At 40.2% G+C, this 22747-nt stretch overlaps 1 protein-coding gene across 6 annotated transcripts in view; it reads left to right on the top strand.

Annotated features, from left to right (window-relative positions):
• The first annotated feature begins 266 nt into the window (after nt 1-266).
• The window catches only part of fat3a (FAT atypical cadherin 3a), a 203289-nt gene continuing 180808 nt past the window's right edge, over nt 267-22747 (top strand). For 5 of the 6 annotated variants that reach the window (XM_064303702.1, XM_064303700.1, XM_064303701.1 and 2 more), the window contains exon 1: nt 268-431. The gene's annotated coding sequence lies outside the window, so the exon portion shown is untranslated. Of the gene's footprint in view, nt 432-22747 lie in introns of all 6 variants that reach the window. The other variant, XM_064303695.1, reaches the window with a different exon arrangement.

Raw genomic sequence — 22747 nt, 5'->3', positions numbered from 1 at the left:
ATGGACACACGTTCTCATGTCAAATTCTTACGGATCGCTCCGTGTCACCTGGCTACCTCAAAATACACATGTTTATAAGTGTTAAACAAGAAACATGAACAAATTTTGAGACCAACAACTACATCAACATTCACGGACTAAACCAGAACGCATGTAGAGGTACCCTTATCGCGTCATTTGGCTTCGAAGATGAGGCTTTATATTATATAAAGAGTCCGGTAGGCTGCGCTGTGCCTACCTACTACTGCGCGCTTCACGCTCTGACCGTTCCTGCTCCAGCACTGGAACAGATTGAGAGCACATTGCTGTGCGGAGGGAACAACTTGCTACGCGGGTCGTTGCTGCTGGACAGGTCCAAGCGTGCTCTTAACTTCTATGGATACTTCAAAGTAAGAAGAGTTTTACTGATCAAATTTGGAACACTGCAGAGGGTAGGTGTAGCTGGCGATCTACTAACCATATTCACCATTTGGTTTGCTTGCTAAGATTTATGCAGGAAAATGCACTATGTCGCTAGCTGCCGTTTAAATGAGTCCGCGAACATATTTCTGTTACATACAGCTGCGAGTGACGAAAGCTTTTAAAATGCCTACGATTAAGTAATTGCATAGAATTTCACTCAAGATATGTATTTTAAGTAAATGCTAAGACACACAGCATCTGTCTGTTCCGCTCTTCGTATAGGATTATTTATTTATTTATTTATTTATTTATTTACAAAATCAATGCAGTGTGCTCAGTGCAGTTTATAAGCACAGCGACAACTAAAACGGCTGAGAATTCACTTATTTGAAATAAAAAAAACTTACTGAACACAGTAGTTTCTGTTACATGTACCCTACTTTTTTGCACATGTATTTTGATATGACATGAGGATAGGTAGCTGTGGAACTACCGCAAAGATAACTGGGGTAGCCTATAGCTGTATAGCTGCGTAAAAAGAGAGCCTGCATCGTGCGTGGGGCAGCTCAGTGTGGCGCAACTATAAGAGTAGATAGCTGGCGGTTACTTTGGAAGTAAAACATGCAGCACAATAGAATTTAAGTGGTCATGTAATGTGCGCTGCTAAAGTAAGCAGGCTGGCTTACTGCCACGTTATTTTTACCACACCAACCAGTCTTCAGAATCCGGGCTTCCAGGTGCAGCGCGCGCTACTTAAGATCCTGAAATAAACTAAAAATATTACAACTTCGAAAGAGGTTTTGACAGTTAGCTGAACAAAATGACAAAAATACATTTTGCAAGCATGGTAACATATTCTGTTATTTCGAGAGGACGAAAGCTGTAGCAGTGTCCGGTTTTTGTGTGCGAAAGTTAACCAGCAGCTTAGCAAGCAAGCTACAGAATGGGATCGTTTGTGGTTATTGCAAGACAACACATTGCACGCTCATCAAGTCAGTAGCTAACGCTTTAGAATGCGTTGCGCCTTATTGATTTAGGCGTTTCTAATCATAGTTATACCGGACAGTAGCTGTCATACCAAGTGAAATGGGATGATTTTACTTTTGCCTTGAAAATGTTAGACAATTAAGCTATATTGGTGTGTAAGTGTTAGAAAGCTGTCTAGTTAGTTTTATAAGGCTATTTATCTGGATTGCTAAAATAACATAATATGAATACCGCGAATAGGCTACGTTTAGACCATGTTGCTTCTAGTGCGTGTCCCGACATAAGAGAAAATTTGTAGGGTACATCAACACTGAATGCAATCGCTTATGTACCCTGGGGCCAAAGGATTCAAATGTGTATGCTAATGTAGGTTAGTCTACAACGTGTGGAAGGACTAGGATCGAAATTGGGATGATATGATTTCCTGTGCACTTCAGTGAAATTTTCGACTTTTCACAGTTCACATATGGCTGGGAGTGAGAAAAAAAGAACACACATCACGCTGTCTATAGATACTGTAAATATACATTTCTCGGTACTTGGGGAGTTTTCCACGTAACCTTAACTTTATTCTCCGGAACATAGTGAGCGAGCATAATGATCTAGCTGTTTTCCTGGTTTACATTTACCACGGTTGAAATTCAAGATCTGAACTGCATGAAACTGGCCAGCCATTTCACCGTTATGGTTAACTGCAACGCCTTAATAATAAAACAAATCTGAATTCGTTTCTACGGCTGCGTATATGCACGGCTGTTAATTAAAAAGCAAATTGTTATGTAATGTTACCAATGCAAATTCAACAGCACCTGGAAATATTCGCTGTTTTGATCTGCGTCATGCGGTTGTCTACTGATTGATGTTCTGCTCTGGCGGAGTCCGCAGGCTTTCAAAACAAGTTGGCTTGCTAAACAGCTGTTTGCCAAGCATTGTTATGGTACGTGACATCTGAGTATTTTTTCCACCTGCTTCCTGAGTAATTTAATATTTTCATAGTGCCTCGCCTAGCCGTGTGGTTCTCATGTGCTTACATTCATACGCTGTTGAGATTCCTGGCCTGTGCTCATGTTTCAGCAGGTCACGTTAACAATCAGATGCAGTCCAGCTTCGCCAATTCCTTACATCTAATTGCACTCTCTCCATAGATCTATGATCTCCTTCACGGCGATATATGTGTGCCAGTGCCAAACGCAGCGACTCTGTGACGCTCACATGCTTTTTCAGTAATGGGGACCGTTAGTTCTTTTTATCCCCCTGTGTTTGTGCAATTGTTCTTCCCGTGAGCCGGAACGCACATGAATGCTGTCTCAGTTCGGACCCCTCCTGATCCGCTGCCCAGCCCCTAAACCCTCCCCGCCCCTTTTTTCTCTTTCTCACTGGGGAGGGGTGAGGATCAGCGGGTGGCTGTACAGTGAATGCCATTCTTTAGGTCTGTGTGCACTTGTGTGAAGGACTGTGGTGGAACAGCCTCTCTGAGTGGCAGGGGGTCCCATGGTGGTAGGCCATCAAGATGCAGGACAGATACTGTTTTTTTTCTGGGGTGTGTGGGGGAGTAAGATGACGGTGTGTAGCAGTCCTGTGATCCTCTGTCTGAAGTGTGAATGATGATATGGTCATTTTTGAATGCCTGTGGGATACTGTTCTCAGTAAAATTCATTCAGTTAATAAAAATGTTCATTTTTCCTATGTGAACATGAAAAATACATGTTATAGCCTAATTGTTAAGATCACACAGACACCAGTCAAATTACTGCCATACTGCCTTTTTGCAGTAGTCTTGTTTTCCGAATGACTGCATCCGTTGTCATGACAATACAGAATGTCACAAACACCAATTTGAAGTTAATTCACTTAGTAAGCTTTGTTTCTGAAATAACTGTACGAAAAGCCTTCCCTTACACTGTACAGTCCTGTCTCTTGCTCTGGTTTTTTTTCTCTGGAACGAATAAAAAAATCTCAAAAAACAAACAAGAAAAACACAGTAGAATCCACAATGGATTATCATATAATTTTGGTACTAGCACAAAATTTCCAAATCTCAAACCATTTCCCATTTGTTCCATTGTAAAGAGATTGCACATTTGCACAAACCATTATAAATCACAAACGATATTTTGGATATTTGCCTCAAATTTTGTCCAATTATATTGTATAACAACCTAGAAATATACATTCTGATGTCTAGTTGAACAACTACTAAACTTCTTCACCATGTCTGCATGATTTATATATTGAGTTGCAGCTATGATTTGGTGTTTGAAGGAGCAGGCTATTTGCGTTAAGGAGCAGGTGTACCTGACATATAAATAGGCTTATATATATTGGGCTCCTCCGTCTAAACGACTCTCCTTATTCGTATAATCACATAATTGCATAAACCATTTGTCAGCAAATTTTAAGTGGATTCTCCTGTATTACAACATAAGTCTAATTTATTATTTATTGAAAAGGTAGTTAGCTAACATGTAGGTCTACCAGATTCAGTACATTATTCGTTTGGGCTATAGTTAGATTCTAGCTTTTTTTACTAAAGAAATTACATGTTCCAGCTGACTCTTACTGCTCAACTATGACCACTGATGTTGTCAGGGAATGAAGAGGATGATCCTGGACAAGGGGTAGAGCACTCAGCTGCATTTCATTCGGGTATAACAGTCCAAGCAACATGTTTAAAGAATTTGGCCAAGCCAAGGAGTCTCAGGTTAGCTATAATTCAGAAAGTTGTCTGGTTTTGTGAAGTAGTCACAGCACAAGCGGGTATGTGCACTGATCATGCTAGCGTAGCTCGTGTAGCCATAGCTTTTTAAAAATTCCACCCATTTCTTATGAATTTCATCATTCTTAGGAAATTGAAAAAATGGCACCATAACATTACCCACAACCTTATCCTGTATGTTTCTGCATCCACGGAGGGCACATACATGGGGTAAATGTGTCATGCTTGCAATGCAAACAGAGGCTTGATAATGATACAGTGACACATACGATAATAACCCTGTACAATGCACTCCGAAGCCATTCACAGATTTACCTTTACAGTCGCTTCAAATTTGCTTTTTACATTCAGTTTAATTTTTAATTCAAGCGATGTGTATTAATTGTGTAATATTCTGTTGTATTTTTAAAGAGCAGCTGTAGTTCATTTTATTGTTTTTGTATTTGAAAGCAATCACAAATGATGACTAATTGTGCTATATCCTCCATCTATCTTGGATTTAAACAGACCCATCTTTTTTATTCTTGTGTAGGCTTAGGCTTGTATGTAGGTTTGTGTGTGGATTCCTAGGCTTATTTGTAGAGTTTAATTTAGGAATCTAAAGTATACTGTACTGGGAATATTTCCCCAATGTTAATTGACTTTTGGACAGAGAAGCAGTGTACCTTAAACTCTCAGAGGACAGTTCCATTTAAATAATGTTTCTTAAATTATATTAACCGAGCAACAATTATTCAAAAGTAATGACTTATGTCAGCATATGTAATAGCTTGGGGGAAAATAAATGGGGACACTAAAGTGATCTTTTTTGTACATAGGTAGAATTTCATTAAAGCACATCTGGAAGAATGTGTGTGTGTATGTGTGTATGTGGGGGGGCCCTATTGTAAAGTGAAAAATCCTGCATTTGCTTTTTTTTTATTGCAAGTTAGATAACACAATTCCATTATTGGTTTATTGGAGAAATAATGAACACAATAGTTATTATTGGAGAAATAATCGAAAAGGTCATGAAGAAAATCTTAAATCACACTACGATTATTATCTGTCACATTGTGTTGTAAACCACGAGTCAAATATAGCACTCAGAAAATGACAGTAAGAACACAGTACTTTGCATGTTGTTGCTATGGAAACACAGTTTTCTGGTACTTAATGCTTTAATTTATAGCTGTCATTAGGCTTGTGTTCGATTTAATTGGTGGCGTACACTCCAAGAGCCTATATCTCTACACCGTTGATACTGGTATTTTGAAATTACAATTTTAAGATTAAATAAGTTAAAACATTTACATTATTAAATATAAACACATTATATTATATTCACATTCGGGATGTATAATATGACAATCTTTTCTTGGACGATTAAAAGTTCTCCACGAACTACCTTTACAAAGAGATCGGAAGTTTTGTGCTTCAGAGCTACTGTACATTCTGTCAGAAGAGTTGCACTGACAGTGCTCACTCACACTGCTTCCAGATTCTGTTTTACCACCCCATCCTGCCCCATCGCTAACAAAGACACACCAATAAACTAATAGCATCATACATGTTGGGCGACACTTTTAGAAACATAATACTGGATTGGATGCCTGTTAACATGATTGACGTTTTTTTCTAATTCCCCTCTAACTTGAAAACATACAGAACTAGTTTGTGTTCCAAGTCTGACAGTGCTGAAAGCACAGTCATTTGCAAAGTTTGCAGAGATAGGGTTCATACATCAGATGGCAATACAATGAGCCTTTTTAATCTCCTGAAAAGAAAGCACCCCAAAGAGCATGTGGAGAGTGTAACATACATGGATCTCACGCTTGTGCATATAGCTCACTCATGTCTTTTTATTTGTCTCTTGTTCGAAACGAATGGCAAGAGATTACACTCAATCTTATTTACAAATGCGTGTGTTATGATCCATAAATAAGAGACAATTCACAAATGTGTTTTACTATCCACAAACAAATATCTTTCAAATTGTGTCTTGTAAATTTTCATTTAAATGAATGTGCTCTGATTTCTGAATTGTACAAATGCATTCATATTTGTGAATACATAATTTAATTTTTCACAAATACCTCATACTTAGATGAAGACTAGAAAGATGTTTACAATTTCCACATGTATTTTTGTAGTAAGACATTCCCAATTATAAAATTGGCTTCTGAAGTGTTGAATCTGCATTTGTGAATTGAGAGATGCGTGTACATTCAATTTTTTTAAATTTATTTTGAGACTTTTGCAGTTTGTGTATCCCGATTCACACACAAATAGCTACTGATCCACACACAAATACCTGGCTGACATTTAAATGACAATTTACAAAACACAAGCTGAAATATATTTGATTGTGGATAGCAAAATCATGATACATGCATTTGTCAGTAATACTGACAATCTCTCCATAGAAACTGGTAGTTTTGAACAAAGCATTCTGTTTTGTTTCGTGTATACTGGTGCCTATAGTCATAGGTTTTTCGAGGTCTACTCAGTTGATCCACATAATGATATACCCTGCTGCAAATATCTTTCAAAAATCGCTATTCCTTATCCGTACTTTGAATGTTGGATTTTGCAACGACAAGCGATTTATGGTCTAGTCATACTTCATAGGCCAATTTGAGTAGCACTATTCATTTCATTCTCGACTGGAAGCTGCACTTTTTGAAAGTTTCTTCATTTATTAACATTCTTGACTCAGAATTCCTGCTATTTCAGGCTTTTTTGACTGGTATTGTTTTGCAGAAATGCACGCGAGTGCAGTTTACATTTTGAAACTGGTGTGGTATTTTTAAAAATATGTTTGCGTGTGACATCCCTAGGAGGGAGATGCGACAGTGCCAGGGAACACCGTTGTCTGTCACATGGAGAGAGAGAGCGCACCCACACAAACACAAAATAAAATAAACGCCATCTTCACCCTTCCCCCTCATGGGTTCCGGGCAAAAACAATGAACTAAAATAACAAGCTAAAATAACAAAGACAAAATAAAGTAAAACAGAGCGACAACTATTTCAGTTTGCTGCTCTGTAGCTGGACTGTTTTCAGCAGCGGTAAACTTTTCCCCATCTTATTAAAAGAAAGAAAACTGAAACTAAACTCAAATAAAGAACCTTGCTCCTGGTGTCAGCTCCCAATCTCAGCCCAGAACTGTGGAGAGCAGCACACCTTTAAGCACCTGGGCTGATTAGCTAACGCAACCCAGGTGCATGTGCTCTCTCCACCAGCCGGCGCAGCCGAGACCAATCTGCCACTCTGGCAGACTGAATGCTGCAAACTACTTAGGCCTGAGTGGTCTTTCTGTTTCTTCACTGTTGATGTTGTTTCTTAGCTTATTATAAGTCAAATTGAGTGTTGTATAGTTAACGTTTGTTGAAAAGTGGTACTGATTATTGTTATGTTAAACGACATGGGTTGTCAAGACATTCGACATGCCGTTTAGATATAGCATGGTTACTCTGATTGTGTTTGTACTGTTCAGAAACTTGCAAAATAGCCTTAGAAAAGCAACATGACAAGGATTGTGATCCATATTGTGAATCGTGATATATCCTAAAAAAATTATGATATTTTGGCCATATTGCCCATCCCTAATTCACCTAATACTCAATACCTTCACATATAGCCAGTTCTCAGTTAGGCTATTAGGGAAGTAATACAATTAGCCTATTCTTATTTGCATTGCAAAATTGCACACATTTTATCACTTTTATCATTTAAAAATTTTTTTGATACATGTATTATTTGTTCTCTGTATTCACAGTCGGGAAGTAGGCTATTCATGGAAAAGATATGCAATGAACAGATTTTGTACTTCAAAAAAAACTTGAAGATGGATAGCCTTTATAGCAGTTTGGACTGAAAGCTGACGTGGTAGTTAACCTCTTCTGTACCACCCTCTTTTTTAACATAACATACCTAAAATAAAATGGTTACTATTCTTGAACTCTTATGACTACAGACATAATCCTGGCCTCTTCTGAAAGGTGGCCCTTGGGAGTTTGTTTTCGAAGAGTCAGAATTACTATAAATGTTTCTGAAAGAATGTAACAGAAGCTCAAACAGAGTGGAAGTTTTTTCTCACCGAAAATATATATTTTTTGAGTGGATACAGATGCTTGTGGCTGTGCCTGACTAGCTTAGAAACACAATGAATCCTCAGCCACAACACTGGACAAATCCTGGTTCAAATCTGATGACAACACCAAAATTAGTATTCTGTGTTTATTTTTTCAGAGCTATCTATAGTTTTGAAAAAATCCATTTGATGACTCCAAAAGGACACTTGGTAACGAAATGATATTATGGGATTTGAAGTGTGAAATACTATGTATTGTGTTCTATATGCTCATGGAAGCGGTGTGCTGAAATTAGCTGCCTTTCACCTTGCCTGTCACCCTCCTTTGCACTCTCCCTCTCTCCTTTCCTATTCACCACCCTCTCCTTTTTCTCCCCTTGCCACCACTGGCAGCAGCAGGTCTGGAAGATTGTAGAAAATAACTACATTGGCTATCTAGTTTAGTAATCCATTGATTGAGGTCAATTGATTGACGTTTTTATTCAAATACCCCACCCCCATCAACATGTGAAACACATCCCACAATTTCACATGCCGCATTTATTATTCAAAATCAGGCCTACTTCTTATTTATAAGTGTACAATAATAATAAAAAAATAATTTGAGAGAATGTAAGTGGGTGCTCACCGATATAAAATGTGATCAAGTTCTTCAAGGAACATGCCCTTTAACTTGAATGAAAGTAGTGTGTTTACCTGCCAATTAATTATTCAGATCATTGACAGTCTTGCTGTCATATATCATTTGCTAAGGATTGGGAGCTTTCAACACTAAGGGCCGTTTTCACAGACACAGATAAAGCTTAGTCCGGGACTAAATTCAGCGTCGTTTGGAGACTCCATTCAAAATTTTATTAATTCTAGGAGTAGGCTTAATCTGTGTCTGTAGTCTTAAGTGTGATAATAGCTACCAAGTAAGGTTCAGCCAAGTGTTTTCCCCACTATGTTGAGTTAACTTTTATACAGACTTAAGGGGTATTCTCAGCTTATGGTGGTGGTAATTGCAGGCTTTTCTGCGTTAGATAGACAGCTCAAAGTAAAATTTGAACTGAATGCTGATGTCTCAATGAATAAGATGGAAAGGCAAATTTGTTGTTCTTCTTAATAATGCAGTTTTATGCATTGACTGCTGATGGAGTCACATGGGGGAAACACTGTAAATCTAAATGTTATTGGCAAAATTGTGAAGTTCATGAAATTCCTGTACCATTTCCCAGCTTGACCATGTCATGTCATGAGGAAAGCAAGAACTGGTGAATAGCTATTGATTTAACTTTCAGAAGCTAGATTTACGTCTGTGAGTAGGTTTTAGTCCCTCAGCAGACAATGGCATAGCTCCAGGTCAGCAGGTCAAAAGCTCTATCACCCTTGAGGTCTCTTGCTGTGACATACAGCTCCTGGCAGCCAATCATGAAGGAAGATGCTGTGATGGCTTAAATTCACCCTCTCACTTTCTCTACAGAAATGGGTTGTCATCGATCTAGAGGTTATCTGGGTATGTTCTTTAGAAATGCACATAGGCCGGTGTGTATTCAGTTTGCATACAAACAATCCTTGCCTTAAAATCTTTTGCTCTTTCCTCACTTAATTGATTTATTGATTTGTAGAACTCTTTTGACAATATGACTATAGTTAGTACTGGATTCTGAAAAATGGTGAATGTTCACAAAATGAAAAATGCATTTCTTTTTGCTCAGTCATGTTACTGATTTAGCGTTGATCCTAGCTACCGTGTTCTCAATAAATTTTGCTCTTAGTACCAAAAATGGCAAGGACAATGATTTTCCAAACCAATTTTATCCGTTGAGTGAATACAAATTTTTATGATCCTCTCACTGAATGAGAAAAGTGTCAGGCAGCTGGGCTGTATATCAAGACTTTTTGGAGGTCTTCATGTTATTGTCATTTACACTCTACCTGGGCATGCCCATCACTGGTTGAATGGGAATGAAAACTCAGTATTGCATTATTATCAGCCCAAAGATGTGAAAATGTCAAGCCATTGTTTAAAAAGATAAAAAAAAGTATAATTTTGTTCTTTACAAGAATGCTCTGCTCCAGGCCATAACAGATGGTTTTTGTTTCAGTGAGGTTGGTTCAGTGCAGTGATGCACTGTTTGGTAAACGCAGAGTGACTTGTGTGCTTTCCTGCCAAACTGAACCCAATTGTTTTGCAATCAGTCAATCACCAGGACCCCTTTTTTGGTCTGCTGACAGTAGACTCATTGCATTTTTGCTAGAAGTTGCTGGGTAGAGCAAATGCTTTTTCCTTTTTCATTTTTAGCAAAGACATAAATCTTGCCTTTGGTGAAAAGGAAAATTGTCATTTTGAAAATACCCTGTTAGTCGATAGCTCAGTAGAACAGGGTATGGCGATCGTTTTTTGGACTGAAGGATTATTAGTGCCATGAGCTCCATTGAAACACTCAGCTGTGCATAAGCTGCCCTTTCTGCTTTGATGTTTGTAAATCAAGATGCATCGATTGCCGTGAATCCTGCTCATTCTGTTCGGTCACAGACATATGAGTGGTTTTACTTGTATGACCTGCTACTCATTTGCGTTCTTCCCTGCTAAGGCTTGCAGATTGAACTAGAAGAGTGCACTCAGTAGAGTGCAGATCTCCACCAGGCGTGCTAGCTTTGCTGATGCAACAATAGAGGCTACACAATCAATGCAACCAGACAAAGACAATATTACAAGTTTTTACCATGTGCCACTGAAAATCCCAAAAACGCTGATTCAGTGAAGTAACGCTAAAGTTGGTGACATGTTAGCTAATTTAATTTCATATCATATTTCATTCATATTCATTTTGAATGAGAGGTGGCGGCCAGACCCCGCAAGGCATGTTGGGATTGCCGGCGGCGCGGTGAGAGGCGGTGAGGCTGCGGAGAGATGGCCAAAGTTCAACTTTGACCCCCTCGCCGCGTCGTGGTAACCAGTCTGATTTGATCTAATGATCCGTCAAGTAAATTGTCCCTATTTTTTTCTAATTTTAGTTCCACATTCTATCATTCCACAATGGTGGACCTAACTCGTAATTGCCGTATCGGGTTTCCCAACTTAATAAAATCTCCTACAGAGACACCGATAAGAGGAACGCAGCGTGAAGAGAAGTCTCTGAAATTGTCGATGGCTCTGCTGTGTAGTTATCGCTGTCTAATGTCTAGCTAGTGAGTAACAACCAACAATAACAACAAAAACTTTTTCTTTCTAATGTATTGCTAGTTATTCATTTCTACCAGCCACCTAGCTAGCTAATTAGCCAGACAGTGTTTTTGTTGTTGGTTGTTACTCACTAGCTAGACATTAGACAGCCTAGCTAGGCAGCTGACTAACATCGTTCAGATCTAGGTTACAGCAAAAATTATTTTTATTCAAACAGGACAATGAATATGAAACACGACATTAAACCCGGTCAATATTTAACAAACACAACTGTCTGTCAAAAAGAAGTGACACGCCCACAAACAGCCGACTGTGGGGACGTGGCGCGGTGCCAGGCGGCCGTTCACCATGCACAGTGTGGCTTCACCGTTAGACAGAGCTAACGTTGACGTTATAGTCTGGCACTTTCGTTTCAAATCTGGACAGGAACAATTCAAAAAGACCAGCAATGTAAAATATTAATTTCAACATGAAAATGCCAACAAAATAATTGGCACAGATTCAAACATTAACGTTAGTTGGCGGATAATTTTTTTGCCATTTTAACGTTGAAATTGACATTTTATATCGCTGGTCTTTCATTCCAAACGGAAGCAGTTGTTGATCACTTGCCGCCCCTAGCGGCCGGTTAGAAGGAGTGAGGAGTTAGCACTCAATGTATTTAAATGGACAATGAAGGAAATAAAATCAAATAAAATACTTGTCATTGACTAATCGTTCTCGTTGCAAAATATTCAAGAATTCAGGTACTTGGCCTGCTGTCAGCATGCACAACTATTAGGCTGATTGGCCCAGTAGTATGCGAGATTAGCTGTGGACAGATACACAAACACACGCACACACACACACACACACACACGACCAAACGCATAATCCCCTCCAGGCTCTCGCCTGTCGGAGATAATAAAGAGTGTAAGGACAGGATAGATTCTGATACAGTCTGCTGCATGTCTTGGGTGGCCATCTGAGCTATACTCATCAGGTCTAGCTCCAGTCACATGAAGTCTGGTGCCAGGACCCCAAGGTTGCCATGTCCTGTCGGGGAAATCACACATCCCACACTAGTGGTGAACAGGTTTTGAATCCCATCTGTCCCTATTCGAGCCGACTACTCTATGACTAATGGGTACAAGATTGGCATTTATGAAATTCATTAAATCATTTTCTCACTAAATCTACATGCTGATTTTGTAGTGCAGTTTTATATTTGCATTGCTCGGATAATAGTCCTTTGATGCCCACAACTGAATTGCCTTCTTAATAATTACTGGAATTGGACTATGCGATTTCCTGGTGGTACTTATCAACTGAATCTACTGGTGGTGTGCACACTTATAAAAGATGGAGCCTTATCTTGATAAAGGGCTTTGGACCAAAATGCCAATTGCTAATAAAAGCAAACATAAAAAATGTGTGTGTGAATAAAGGGTGTTCTTTGAATATTACAAGATTGCCATTTATGAAAGTATCTCTTAATAAAAGAGAGTGAGTAATGCTTGGGGTTTTTTTTAGCTCAGGGTTTAATTTGTTTTGAAGGTTATTGGTTTTCTTCTGATATTATTGTAGCATTAACTGCAAGGTCCATCAGGTCTGTGCCTCTTGTTGGCTTGCGATCTCTGGTAGCCTATAGGGCCTATCTGAAATATCAGTCTGAATGGATGGCTGGGAAAGAGACCTGTTCCCGTAGTTCTGTGACTGTGAGATCATTGTGATAACTGACAAAAAGAGTGATGTGTGAATGTGAATCTTTATAAAGCTGTGGTAAAACTAGAGGCTGATCAATTACAAATTTTTGGGTCTAATGGTGATGTTTGTGAAGCCAAGCCCACTGATTGCCACTTATTGTTGTGTGGTTGGTGGGATTCACTTTTCGAGAGAAAAATTATGAATGCTTGAACCAGGAAAGCCTGGATTTCTAATTAGAACGCACTTTATTCAAATAATGAGCCACTAACAGTAGGCTAATATCCCAGGTGCTGTATGCAGAGCTTTCAGTAGGGTTGTTTTTTGCAAGTTAGACTCCTGTAATGAAACAATGATTGCATAATCAGTTCACATTTGGCTACAAAACTGAAACATATAGGCTAGACTAAGGCATGAAATACATTTAAAAAAAAAATTTAAACATAAAATGGTGAATTATTTCACATTTTTAGAATTAATAGCTTATTTTTTAAATTATTGTTAACTTCTGTTGAATAGCCCATAGATTGAATTTACAATTTTATTCTTAACTTATTTGTTGCATATTCAAATAGATACAGTGTTACTCTCAGTAGTACTCCCAAACACTGTTACTTGGTTTTTACTGCTGAACTTGCCAGTTTACGTTAGTGATATGAACACAGTTCTAGTTCAGGACAAATGTTGATTGAATCTGATTTTTACCATTAACTCACATTTAATTTTAGGATCGTTTTCAAAAACTATATTGTTAAATAATCTATGCAGTAATGAGGTTTTTATCTCTTGTTCTCAGATGCCTGTCTAAATGATATAAAAGGGCCACCATAATGAAATCACATTTCCATGGCTGCAGCACTAAATTGACTACGGACTCTGTCTCAATGGCCAAAATTCAACTGCTGGTTGTTGGGTCTCACTTGCCCCCCACTCTCTCAGGTCACACCCCAGCCACCATTCACCATTCCTCTCATTAGCGAGAATGCAAAAAGTCTAACCTTCCCTGGGGGATATCAGGTTGCCCTGCTACACTGCAGATGTTGCTACTTCTCATCCCGCTGCTCACATCTGTGTTTTAGATTGCCGTGATCCACACCTCGTGTTTTGACGGGCGACGTCTCACTCAGGCTCTCTAATGGAGGACTGAGGCCCGCTACTGAGCCTGTTCCTGGGCTTTTTTTCCCCCTGCTCTGCTCTTGGAGTTGGGGGACGAATTACATTTGGGAGCTGGGAGAGGAGCAGGAAGGACCTGCTGAGCTCAGGGCACCATTTTAATCAGGCCCCTGAAGGTTTGAAACGTTAAAGCCAGCGCAGGCTGACACCGATAAGGCTAATTACACTTCTCCTGTTCTCCTCGGTCCCCTTCCTGCCGCGCTGCACCGCGCACGATTCCAGTTGCTGTGGGTGCGCTGGGTGATGAGAAAAACACGTGCTATCGACGCCCTCTCTCCCCACACCCACACTTTTGCGCGCAGATTGAACAAAGAAGTTCGGTAGGGATCTCTGCTAAGGAAAGCATGCGCTGGTTGAATGGATGTCTTCAGCCTTTATCAGGTTCAGCCTAAAGCCTGGGAGACAGGCAGGGGCCCAGATGGATTAGAATGCCACATGCACTCAGAGTGCTGCTGTTAGTGGGTTGCAGACTGTCACAAAGCCCTGGTATGAGTGATGTAAGGACAAAGTCTGTCATGGCAGAGTTTATTTATTTACCCTTTGTGCATGCTAAGAACAGTGACACCATGTCGCCGTGTCGCAGGCTGCTTTTCATGAAAACCCAGGTGTCGAAAAGCGTGGACCAGGGAATAAAACTCCTGAACTTGTCAAAGATGCACAGGTCTGTCAATACCTGTTCTAAGCAAGCTGAACTTTTATGTTAATTTGTTTTCGTTCATCTGAAGCGCTTTATAGTAGTGTGTGGAAAAGGGCCCGGAAAGACAGACACACCTGAGAGAGTCATATGGTGAAAAAATATACAGAAAGTACAGACTAAATAAATAAATAAATAAATAAATAATACATTAATAAATAAATAACGGGAAGGAGCATTGGTAATAAATTCCTCTTTCGTATCTCTGTGCCTGGAGGTTGGTGATATCCCACATTTCCTTTATCTTTTTATGTTTTTCCCTTTATTCTTTTACCTCTCCTCCAACCTTGCCTCTCTCCTTCACACACACATGCCCCATATGACATCCACTGATCTGCTACGACTGGAGATGCTTGTAGCTCATATTCTGTTTGTGGCTGACTCTGAAAGTGCAGTGCAGCTTGTGAAGAACTGAACACTGGTAAATTGAAATTTGTGTCCATGGAGACCATTGCCAAACTCCAAACCCAGTGGGGGACAAAACAAGAAAAGATAACAATTTAGCAAAATGAGGATGCAGTGACCCTGAATGAATTCTCTGATATTGGCTATCTTCTGCAGCTCTGTTTTCTAGAGCTTAGTTTAGGAGGTTGTTAAAATGGATTTAGTGGCATGACTTGGGTGTATTAAGGTGAGATTTTTTAAATACATCCCTCTCAAAATGCTGAAAGGAAGGTATTATTACATTTACATTTGAGTATTTATCAGGTGCTCTTGGTCAGAACCGTTTACACGGATTGCATTTTTACACGCAATGCAATTATACAGGTGGATTTTTTGTTTACTGAATAAATTCAGGTTAAGTACTTTGCTCATGAGTGCGACCGCAGTGCCCTAGCTGGAAATTGAATCCACAATCATCTAAATAGTTTGTGGTTTAAACACTGCCGTGCCATTTTGATCATAGTTTGGAGCCAGCTATTAAACAACTTTTTTGTGACTAAGTTGCGGTTGCCATGGCAGCCATGTCCCCAGGGCAGCAAGGCATTGTGGAGCAGTATTCCAAAGTCTGAGCAGTATGGGAGAAAGCACTCTCAGGTTAAATTACTCCCTGGCCAAGAGGCTCACCTTCCAGAGGAACATATCTGAGCACAGTACAGTGCGCTACACAACCCTCCCCACGCACATTACTCATGGTCACCTTAAGGTATCGACTTAAAGTTCTGCATTTACCTGATATTCTCTGGGCCTTTTCTCAGTAAAACTAATACAGAGAGAGAGAATGAAGCAGTGTTGGGGAAGCTGCTTTGAAAATGTAGTTAACTAGGCTACCAATTACTTGACTGGAAGTAGTAAAGCTACAGTACAGCTACCATTAAGAGAAAAGTATAGCTAACTCAAAACGTTTTTAAAAATAACTAGTCAGCCACATTTATGACACTTGCTTGTTCATGATTTCATGATTCCATAGCCACAGACCAAGCTAAATCAACATAATAAAGCCTTCTGAAATTGTGGGGGGGGGGGGGGGGGGGGGGTAAAATGGGAAGTGCTCTGCTGAGTCATAAGCTGAAAATACAAGAGACTTAATCAAAAAACCACATTCCTCAAAGTCTATTCTTCACCTGTATCCCATTCTATACAGTAATTGGAAACATAAATGCTTCTTGGTTTTTTACCCAATGCATTTTTCAAAGTTGTATTTACACCTAGTTAGAAGCTTGGTATTTTGTATTGTAATGCTGCATTGTATTGTGCCTTTCCTTGATGGAGGGAAGTCTCATTGCCAAAACAGATGCTTCTATAGACAAAGCTTCTGCATTGAACTGAAAGAGAGGCTTCTGTAGATGAAGCTCCTGTAGTGAAAGTGATGTACGTATGGGTGAAGACTGCATTGGAAGATGACAGCATTTGTAAGGAACTTATAGAGGAACTTGTGCTCTGAGCTGCTTTGCCCTCTGCCTTCTCTTTCCTCATGTACCCCCCACCCCATGCAGAAATAACATTCATCCATGCCCCTGTTACTTTGATGTGTGCTCCACTGTTTGCCTTGTGGTGAAACACTGGCTTCGTAGGGCACCACTTTGTTGGAAACGCTAACAGTGCCGTGCTCTGCCTGGGACCTGGGAATGCCTTCTCAGGCAGAAACGCTGTTTGGTAGCTTGTTTGTGAGGAGTGTAATTGAATCTGCAAAGTTGAGTACACAGCTTTAGGCAAAGCAACGTTGTTCTGGCTCCCTCACATTAAGCAGCGCTGGATTGTCTGCTTGTTTTGTCACATCAGTGTGCACTAATGATTACCCGTTGTGCTTTTGACATATTTTAACTGTCATAGCATCTTACTGAAGTGTTCTTTATCATTTTAGCATCATTTGTATATAGATGCCTATGGCAGTTGGTACAAAAAAGTGTGTAATTCAGCATATTAATGTGCCTTTTAGAAAACTGGCTGATGTGATTTATTTAGCAGTTTGGAATATCTAAACATGCGCTTCAGTGACATGATTGAATGATTGGATTCATAGCCTTTCTCTGCAGAGTGTGTTGTTTTCATGTCAGGGTGTCAACGTGGAATAAAAAATAAAAAAAACATTTTCAGCCCACTCAATCGCACCTGTGGTGATGACTTTGTTGAGTGGCAAAATAGAGATTCTGCTCATTGAACAGTAGGGTCATTTTCAGAGTGAAAGAGCAGGACATGTGTTGGGTGAACACAGTTCGGCTGTTGAGTGTTTGTGGCAATCTGGCCTCGCCTAAATAAAAGGGAGTTTTACACCAGCATACGGGTCTCAATTGTATGGTCCCTCTGTAACCAAAGACAAGGTTAAAGAACTGTCATTAGCTTTTTGAAGCGATTGTGTTTGGCACTAGATGCAGGCAAGTCATTTTATTTTGCTTATAAAAGCATTTGAGCTGAAGTCTACTTCTTACTCACACCTTCTTATTTTGGGCCTTTTCTGTATTAATTCAGTCAGGATGAAACTTTGTTTGTTCTGCTTCCATAGATATACTTTAACACTTTGATGTCTCTGGGACAGATGCTGCACTTCTGTAGGTCCTGCAACTGCGTCGCATGGAGCAGCCAGAAATTGTGCATTTAAACAGCAGAATTTGCAAACATTCCCCAGGAGGAGAACTCCAAGCAGGGTGAAGGGCAACACAGAGTGGCACACAGTGGCCGAAAATTTAAAAGAATCATGACATGATTCATACTTGCTTTTTGGAAAGAAACATGGACCCAGGACAACCGGATGCGACTTGTTATTATTGATTGTGTAACAATGGGTCAGGGGTGCAGTATTATATACTCTGGAAATATCTGGACCCTAACGAGTCACCATTACCTTTCTTCTTGACATGGTGAAATAGTTTTATTTCCGTGTGAACCTCTTTTCCCCTGGCTCGGTTTGGAGTGCCCTGTCCATGGCTGGCAGTGAGGGGCGGGGGTGGTATTTTTTCCCCTGGCTGTACCCAGGAGATGCCACAGCACACAGCCTCTTCTGTATTTGCAGTGTGTAAAGCCAGGCGCCATCTCCCGAGGTGAGAGCCTGGTACCGTGGTAACTGAACAAACACCTCACGGCTCCTCTCCCTGGGCCATTATTTCCCATGAGGCTTTGAGAACCCGGAGTTCAGAGCCAGCTTCTCTTTAAAGGCTAAGCACCGGACCGCCCCACTGCGTCTCGAGAAGATTCATTTCTCAGCCCACATGACTGACTGCTGCTGACCGAGTTGTCGGTTAAAACCAAGGTCCAGCTGTTTGTTTCCTTGTAGTAGATTATTTTACAACATGCTTTGTCTGATTTGCACTGGGTGAAAGTGGCTGACATCCACAGTGTGATAGAAGTGAACAGGTCTGATGCATTGAGGAAGGCGTGAATTGTTTCATGAGATCTGATTTGTGGTACGGTGCTGGAATAAATTGAGAATACCCCTGAGGACGCACTGTGGTACTGCATTCCTTGCAGGTTTGAAGTCCTATGCAGTATATATGTCGTCCACAATTCTGGAGTGGAGGAAACAGTCCGGCTAACGTAGGAAGTACACTCCTTCGCCATTACCGGCCAAGCTCTGATGGCCTGAAGGGAACAGCGTGAAGTTGTCAACATGGTAATGCGATTTGGGCGGACTTCCTGATGAGCGAAATTCACATAGTAATGAGTAAGGATTAACGAAGCATACATGGTTTAATTAATCAAATTTAGAACTTTTAAAACAATTCATATCATTTGTCAATGGGCGCATTGGAAAGTCGCGATTCTAAGGTTTCTGTTGCGTCTGTATGATAACAACTTGTGAAGTTAATCATCCAAATAGAAACAAAAGTTCATTTAATCTTGCCGAGCTCCGCCGGCGGAGCTCTCGACCCCAGAGGGTTAAGCAAGTGTCAACTGCACCCAGTCACTCAACACAAACAGACCAGTTTGGTGCCCATCATTACTGTTAATTACATTATAGTGGTCCCCCATTGAAACAGTAAGTCTCTGTCAAATGTGTTTGGTGTGCTAAAAAATGGCATATGTTAAAACTGAATGACATTCAAGGCCCAGCCTTTCTCCTGGGAGTTTTGACCTGGGGTGCCCTGTTAATGAGATGTGTGCTTTATCTCTGGGATTTCTGTACTCAGGTAAGGGTATAAGTGAGATAATACATAGAGATGTTATATGATTACTTTTCAGCTGAAAAAAGAAAAGGGTAGCTCTGTCAACAGAAACAACTGAGAAGATATGGTAAAAAAAAGATCTTTCAGTGGTGTCACAGCCATTGGACATGGGTAGACTGAAAGGAAAGTGCTTAAATAAGATGATTAAACACTTGCCTTATTTAAGATAAAAGAAACATTGGCGGAACATTGTTGCAAATAATAATAACAACAACAATAATAATAATAATAATAATAATAATAATAATAATAATAATAATGTATTTATATAGCACCTTTCCAGGGCCCAAGGTTGCTTAACAAAGTTACAAAGGTAAAAAAAAGACACCGTAAGTACAGTAGATACAGGGCGAAACATACATACACAGGACAGTAATACAGAACAGAAGGGAGTACAAGAAAGTAAAAACACAAATAACAGACATACGAATTGAGGCAATAGAGAAGCTAAGGGTAACCTATACTGAAGAGGTGGATTTTGAGTATGGATTTTAAAACATTATGCAGAAAATAAAGTCTGTGGTTAGCATAAGCATAAGAATTTTACATTTTGTTCTACAATATAAATTACACCCATTAATATATTAACTATGAATTTTGAAGCTGTTATATGCTTTAAAAATGTACGTTGCTAACTAGTTGCTATATTGAAACTTCAGTGGTTGTAGGATGGTAAAATGGGCAAGTATTAAAACATGAGTGGTTGTTGGTGGAATGTGATCGTTGTAGTTCAATATTGCAACCTGATAGCAACTTAGCCTACTTTTTAAAGCACATAAAGGCTTCGAAATTCATGTTTGAGATATTAACTTTGTTGTAGTACAAAACGCGAAACTCTGTTGAGCGTACGTTAACCATACACCTTATTTTCTGCAGAAATCAAAATCCCTATGGGAAAAAAGCATTGGAAATCTTCCGAGGGAATCCATGGCTCAAAAATGCTAACTCCAGGTTTTAGTACTGCAAACTGTGGCAGTCTGTAGCTTTAATCCCCCCCCCGCCCCCCCTTCAATGTATCTAACATTATAAGAAAATCTTCTCTAAACGGGGCTGACCAGGTGCTTTTTGTGTGATAGTCAGTCAGTCAGTCAGTCAGTCAGTCAGTCAGTCAGTGAAATCGTATTTCATACAGTGCTTAACAAAATAAATTTCACAGAGAAGTACACAGTGCACAGTTCATACAAATAATTTAAAGATATAATAGGTGTAATTTAAAAGAGCAAGGTTACTTTGGTAACAGAACAAAGATCACCTGGAGTCATGGTAGCTGAAGCAATACGATGTGATCAAACTGTCTACAGTCTAAGATAGAGAAGTATCCAAATGGAAAGGAACACTGTGCAGTTGTATAGTGTGGTGTCACGTGTGATTTGCTGTCATGCTAGTGAGGAGCAAAAAATGAACAATTTCCCCAACCAACTTTGAGGACAAATCTGTTTTGTGTATTTTGACAGATCGTAGAAATGAGCTTTAAAAGAGACAAGGCTGCAACAGGCAGTTGACAGTTCAGCTGGTTGTCAGCTGAAGCTGAGGTCTGCAGCCACAGGTGTGCTAGTCAGGGTCTGGGTTACCTTGTGGAGATCTGGAGTAAAGTGGGTGCTTATCAAGCGTGCATGAGCTATCTTGATGGCTCCCACCAGTGAAGATTAAAGGCACCAAAGGGAGCCCACGGGCCCAATATAGTAAGTGGTTTATTGTAGTGCTGTGGTAGTTTTACAATGTCAGTATTCAACCCACAGCAAAGTGGCATGTAGAAACCTTGGCAGTGTAGCCATGTATAAGTACAGTGCAACATATGGAGATGAGTGTTTTTGGACCATGAGGAAGGCTTAAGTTTTGGGTTTTTAATCTGGAATAAACGAGACTCCCGCTTATTATAAGGAAAGTAATTTGGTAATCGTGGAGGCATGCGTCTAAGTGCCCTTGGCTGTCTTAGATTTAGAATTTCGGGGATGAGCACGTTGCTGTAGGGGCCTTTGAATGCATTGGTCGAGCAGTATTATATAGAATAATGAACCCACTGGGGCATGACAGAGCTGAGTTTTGAAGGTGTGTTCTGAATTTAAGGGGCAGGTGGCATTGCAGAGAGGTTATGTGCTATGACAGGTAATATGTGCTCAGATATATAAAGGCCCAGCACTGCTTCTACCCAGGTGTTTTGGCCTGTCATGTCTGAACTTTATTGCTTGAGATGGATGTGTGTGCGCATGCATTTGTGTGTAATAACAGCAATAGAGTAGTGATAAATTGTGTTCTGGCCTCTGGGTGAGGGTCATTGGAGTGGTGTGGAACACCTCCTTCCACCTCTCCTTCACAGGATGGGGTTGGGTCACACTGTTGGCCTAAAGGAACTAGACCTAATGGGCTACTGGCAGAATTGCCCTTCATCTTGACTTGCTTCTGCATTATTCATCCACATGCAAGTGTCCTGTAAGCACCGGCCAGGCCTGTGTGCCTCTTGCTTTGTATTCAGACTCCAGACGGCAGAGGCGGTGAGCCTCATGTTTAACTCCATGTGTTGTAACAGATGTTATTTATTTATATACAATTGAGTTCTTCCACACCGCTCTTGACAAAACCATTTCTGTATGGACCTCGCTGTGTGCCCAGGGGCATTGTCGTGCTAAGACAGGAAAGGGCCTTCCCCAAACTGTTGGGGAAGCACAGAGTTGTCTAGAATGTGACTTAATGCTGCAGTATAGCATTAATATTTGCCTTCACTGGAACTAAGGGGCCTAGCCCAAACCATGAATTAGAGCCCCAGACCAAGGGGTATCCAGATACTTTTGGTGATATATATATATGCATACATATAAATGAAGGCACAGCATCAGCAGGCTTTAGGGCTTTAATGTTTTATATATCAAGGTTGTGTGAAGAGGCTGAATCTATGTATGAGTGGAGACCTGTGTTATGAGCACCACGGGAGAGGCACAGTGGGGTCTCTCTGATGGAGCGCTTTGCTGTTTGGACAACTGCTAGTGTGCCCGCGCCAGTGATCTCTCTGATAGGCTCTGCCAGCCAATCAACACAGCCCTGGTTTGATAGGGTGATTCACACTTTATATGAGAGTAAAGACAGTGACGTATTTGCATTACATAAACTGACAAGAGCTACCTTGTATAAATAAAAATTGGAAACAATAGGAGAAATATGTAGGGATTTGGAGCACTCTTGCTCTTCATATTCATTTGCTTAAACTGGCTGAGCCTTAATGAAACGAAATAGCCCCCAAAATAGTTTCAG

The sequence above is a fragment of the Anguilla rostrata genome, chromosome 12 (genome assembly GCF_018555375.3).
Source record: "Anguilla rostrata isolate EN2019 chromosome 12, ASM1855537v3, whole genome shotgun sequence".
Lineage (NCBI taxonomy): Eukaryota > Metazoa > Chordata > Actinopteri > Anguilliformes > Anguillidae > Anguilla > Anguilla rostrata.
Note: the sequence above shows the minus strand (reverse complement) of the source record. Positions and strands in the feature narration are given on the sequence as shown.